Source organism: Chaetura pelagica, unplaced genomic scaffold, assembly GCF_000747805.2.
Source record: "Chaetura pelagica isolate M959 unplaced genomic scaffold, ChaPel_1.0 scaffold106, whole genome shotgun sequence".
In the NCBI taxonomy this organism is placed as follows: domain Eukaryota; kingdom Metazoa; phylum Chordata; class Aves; order Apodiformes; family Apodidae; genus Chaetura; species Chaetura pelagica.
In genome coordinates, this window is record NW_009954222.1 from 4082665 (window position 1) to 4088264 (window position 5600).

Here is a 5600-nt window from a genome sequence, read left to right on the forward strand (position 1 = left end):
CACACACAGAGGGGGTTTTCCTGCCGCGTGGAGACACCGTTTTAAGTCAGTTTTGTCGGCTGACTCAAAGGACATTTCATGTTCGTGTAAGGAAATACCTGGTCCTTCACAGATGGTGCCTCCACCACTTTCCTCGGAAGTCTGTTCTGATGTCTAATCACTCTCTCTGTGAGGAAGTACTTCCTAATATCCAATCTAAACCCCCGCTGGAGCGGCTTGAGGCCATGTCCTCTTGTCTTGTTGCTAGTTGCCTTAGAGAACAGCCCAGCCCCTACCTGACTACAACCTCCCTTCGGGTGGATGAAGAGAGTGATAAGGTCCCCCCTGAGTCTCCTCTTCTCCAGGCTAAACAACCCCAGCTCCCTCAGCCTATCCTTATAATACTTTCCCTCTAATCCTTTCACCAGCCTCATTGCTATCCTCTGGACCTGCTCCAGCACCTCAATATCTTTCTTGAAGTGAGGGGCCCAGAACTGGACACAGTACTCAAGGTGAGGCCTCACCAGTGCTGAGTACAGGGGGAGACTTACATCCCTACTCCTGCTGGCCACACAATTCCTGATACAAGTCAGGATTCTATCGGTCTTCTGGAACACCTGGGCACAATGCTTCTTTACATGCAGCCCAGGATTCTGTTGGCCTTCTGTGTTGCAAGTGCACACTGCCAGCTCATGTTGAGCTTTTCATCAACCAACACTCCCAGGTCCTTCTCCTCAAGGCTGTTTCCAGTCCATTCCCTGCCCAATCTGTATTTGTGTTCATGATTGTCCCAACCCAGGTGCAGGACCTTGCACTTGGCCATGTTGAACTTCATGAGGTTGGCATGGGTCCACTTCTCAAGTCTACCAAGATCCCTCTGGATGGCATCCCTTCCCTCCAGTGTGTCAAGCACACTACACAGCCTGGTGTCATCAGCAAACCTGCTGAGGGTGCACTTGATCCCACTCTCCATGTTAATGACAAAGATGTTAAATAACACCGGTCCCAGTGCTGACTGCTGAGGAACACCATTTGTCACAGGTCTCCATCTGGACATTGAGCCATCAATCACTACTCTCTGAGTGTGACCTTCCAGCCAGTTCCTTACCCAATGAGTGGTCCATCCATTGTATCTGTTCCGTTCCAGTTTCAATACTGGGATGTCATAGAGGACAGTATCAAAGGCTTTGCACAGGTTCAGGTAGGTGATGTCAGATGCTCTTCCCTTGTCCACTGATTCTGTGATCCCATCATAAAAAGCCACCAAACTAGTCAGACAGGGTTTTCCCTTGGAGAAGCTGTGTTGACTGTCACCAATCATGCCTTTGCTTCCCACATGCCTTAGCAGAGCCTTCAGGAGGATCTGCTCCATTATCTTGCCGAGCACAGAGGTGAGACTGACTGGCCTGTAGTCCCTTGGGTCTCCCTTTTTACTCTTCTTCAAAAAAGGGGTTATGTTTCCCCTTTTCCAGTCAGTGGGAACTTCACCAAATTGCCATTACTTTTTAAACACGATGTAAAGTGGAGCTGCAACTTAATCTGCCAGCTACCTAAGGACCTGCAAGTGGATCTCATCAGGTTCCACAAACTTGTGCATTTTTAGGTTCTTTAGATGATCTTGAACCTTCTTTTCTCCTACAGTGGGGGATCTTCATTTTCCCAGTTTCTGCCTTTGCCTTCTGTGACTTGAATGGTGTGGCCAGAGCACTCACCAGTGAAGACTGAGGCAAAAAAGTCATTCAGTACCTCAGCCTTCCCCATGTGCTGCATGACAAGGTCTCCTGTTTCCTTCTGCAGAGCGCCCACATTTTCCCTGTTCTGCCTCTAATCACTGATGTACCTGTAGAAGCCCTTCTTACTACCCTTGATGTCCCCGGCCAGGTTTAACTCTATCTGGGCTTTCATGTTCTAGTAACCATTTTTGCCAGTTTTCCTCCGGGGAGTTGAGTTTTGGTCACAGTTATTGACTCTTTTTGTCTCAGTAGGTACATCTGCAATGTATTTAAAGCAAAGGTCCAAGACTAACAGCAAGCTCTAATTTCCTTCAAATACTGAGTTCACAAGAGAAAACTAAGACTTGGGCTACACCTTGCACTAGCTCAAACACTGGCAATGGGCTGAGTCTGGCATCTCTCATCACACAACCACATGCTGGGTGTCAGGATCGATGGGATCCTGGTCTCCTTCCAGAAGGGCATCTGGGGTGCAGGACACAGGCACCAGGACCTGTAGAGCAGCAGAGCATGTAGTAATGCAGGTGTCAGGGAATATGTCAGGCTTTAGCTCACTGCCTGACCTTACTATTCAGGGAAGCAGTGAAGGTACAGCCAGTCTCAATATCTCCTTTTCCCCACTGCACTAATAAATGTACTAGTGTAGCTGTACTGTTGCAATGCAGCATCACTATATAGAAAGCTCTGGCTGTGTTTCCAAAGCATTACAGATGGCTTAGGACTGCAGACAGGAGCATATAGCATAGTGCTTTACACCATGGGACATACAGCTTCAGGACAAGAGCTGGGGTTGAGCTTCAGTTTGGTCAGAACAAGGTGGTGTCTGTCTGCTCTGGTCCATGCAGACAGCCCAGGACTGCTCTGTTGTCTCTCTCAGGTGGGCTGCAGAAAAAGGCAGCTGCTTCCACTCCTTGTTCAGTCACTGACAGGGAAGCAGAGAAGCCTTGGAAATCATTAGTTAGTGACACAACTGCTAACAATAGCTATTAAAATGCTTGCCAAAGATGGTTTTTTCATGCCTGGGGATGCACATTTAACAGAATGGAGGGAACAAAGAGAACACAAAAAAAGTGGAAGAAGATGGGTAATTTCTTTCTCAGTCCAAGAAACAGTGAAAGTGATTATTTCTCAGGTTGTTCAGCAGTTCAGGATTGTATCATTTAAATTAAGCTGGTTTTAAATCAATATAAACCAGGGTCAACTCCTAGAACACTCTTAGACCTTTTTATTTTTGTTAAATTAATTAAGACAGACATACAAACCAAGTAGGACGTCAGGTGAGCAAAAGCTGCTAAACGTATCTTCTGGTGTTTCATTTTTTCTGATTTATGCTCTGATGAAGTTTGACTTCATTTTGCAAATGTGTTATAGTAAAGAAGACACAATATTAATAAATGTCCTGACTCTATAGAAACAGTTTTTACCTTCTGGACATAGTGTCTTTTCATTATTTTATTATTTTCTTTCTGTTATAAAGGTGTTATAAACCTGTACCTGTTTTTTACTGGCTATAAAAAAAAATAAATATTAATTTTCTTCCAAAAAGCAGTATTTGGTGGCACTGTCTAGCTAAGACAGTACTATGGTAGGACACTTAAGAGACCTCCTCTACTTGTTTGCTCTTTGCCTGTGAAACAAGTCATATAATCTCCTCATTCCTTAGTTTCCCCAGTAGACTAATTTGTAAAGTGCTTGAAAATGCATTGATTAAATACCTCTGTTTTGTCTTTACTGTGAGAATCCACTGAAGACAAAACAGGTTGGACAAATGTCACCAGAGGAAAAATTTGCCTGTCATACACATACAGAAAAAAGATCAGTGATGATATGCAAATAAAATAGAGTACAGTCTGTCTTTCAAATCTCAGGCTGAGACTGTAAATTTGGCAGCTGCGAAACCCAAACAAATGTATTTGCCTTGAAAACTAATGAGACAAAACCATGGATCACTCTAGAGGTATTCATGCTGTTGCCTTTCACAGTAAAAGCATATTTGGGGTCATAAGACTTGAGGAATTACACACATTTCTTGTTATAATACTCAGGAAACCCCCAAATACTGTATGAATAGACAGACTGGTACAAGATGTTATCACACATCTTAGTTCATGAAGCTAAAAAAAGTGCTATTGTTCTTCGTTTTGTCCTTCATCAGCAGCTCTGATTTCTCACTTCTACAAAGGTGAGTGAAAACACATTTCTAGCTGGCACTTAGTCAATGAAGACTTTAAAGAAACCTCTGCACTTTCATCCTACTGACTCCATCCAGCTGATACAAGTGCTCAAGTTTAGGCTGCTCCTTTTTCTCCATCCTCTCACAAACGGCTCCTCAAGGGTTCATTTCAGCCTCTCTCCATGGAGTATCTACAGTGAAAACCTGTGCCTGGCCAGGCTGTGCTGGGACAGGACCAGGACCCAGCCTCCCCTTGCAGCCAAGCTGGGCTTCTGCTAGAGAGTGTGGGCTCCCAGCAGGGATGCTCACCTTCAGAGCAGGGGGTCCTGGAAGTGGTAGGATGAGCATGAAGCAGGGGAGCTTATCCCATTTCTGCCTTTCCCAGGAGAAATGTCTCTGTCCCTTTATTTCTACTGCCCATAAAAGACCCACTCCCAATGAGCTGAAACTCTTGACCACCATCCCCACCTCACTGTGGCACATATTTACTCATGGCTCTTTGAGCAATCTCCTCAGCTCCCTGCTCACATCCATCAGAGGTTTATACCCTCTACCTGTTCCCACAATAGTGCTGCTTCTGTGTCTCAAACTGGAAGACCTCAGCAGAGACACTGCTGGTGCTGGGCAGTGGGTTGTGCCAGCAAGGGCAAGATTTTGATGTAGCCAAGGCCGAGAGAGCTCTTGTCACCTCATGTGAGCTCTAACAATGGTTTCATTAAGCAAGTCACAGCTCTGGTGCCCCTGTGAGCTCAGTGTTTCTCCAGCAGCAGAGCTGGTTGCAGTTTCACAGGCTGTGCCCACTGGCATCACTGGGGCACTCACCCTTCCATCCTCCTCTCCATGCCCTGGGCCTCTAATTTCCACAGCCCCTCTGGTTCCCCTGAGCCCAATACAAACACCTGTGTGGCCAAACAACCAACCAGTCATGGAAACTGATCCAGGCCTCACTCAAAGTGTGTATCCGGGATGCAGCTGAGCTGACCAAGCGGCTGCTGCATAGCTAGTCCTGACTGCCATCCAAGGCACACAGTCCATCCTCCTCCACTGGGCTGGCATGTCTAGGTGAAGGGACCTAAGCTAGTAGGAGAATAATATTGTTATTTTAGGAGTTTGTTTTCTGTTAGATGAACTCCCTGAACCAGCACACCACAAGATCAGCAAAGCTTTCTATGCTGGTGCAAAGAAGCAATGGGTTTCGAAGTTCATCAGCACACCAATAATTGCACCCCACTCTCAGCCACCACACCTGCTCCTGAAACTTACTCTGGAGCTCCCTCCCTCACCCATGCTACACAGACCCAGACAAAAGGATGGGCAGAGGGCAGGAGCCAGCAGATGGGAATGAGTGAGAGGGACAGCTGCTCCCAGGGGCTCTCATAGTTGCTATGACACCTCACACCAGATCAGGTGGTACAAAGCCTCATTTAACCTGGCCTTAAACACGTTCAGGGAGGGGGCATCCACATTTTCTCTAGGCAATCTATTCCAGTGCCTTACTACCCTTATGGTGAAGAACTTCTTGATATTCAACCTAAATCTCTTTCAGTTTAAAACCACTACCCTGTCCTGTCACTGCCCTCTCTGGTGAAAAGCCCCTCCCCAGCTTTCCTGTAGCTCCCCTTCAGAGACCACATCTCAGAGACCACAAGTATTCTGGGACCTGAATCCCCAGAAAATATTTTTACCAGGAGCCACCCCCTCCCCTCCAGGAAAGT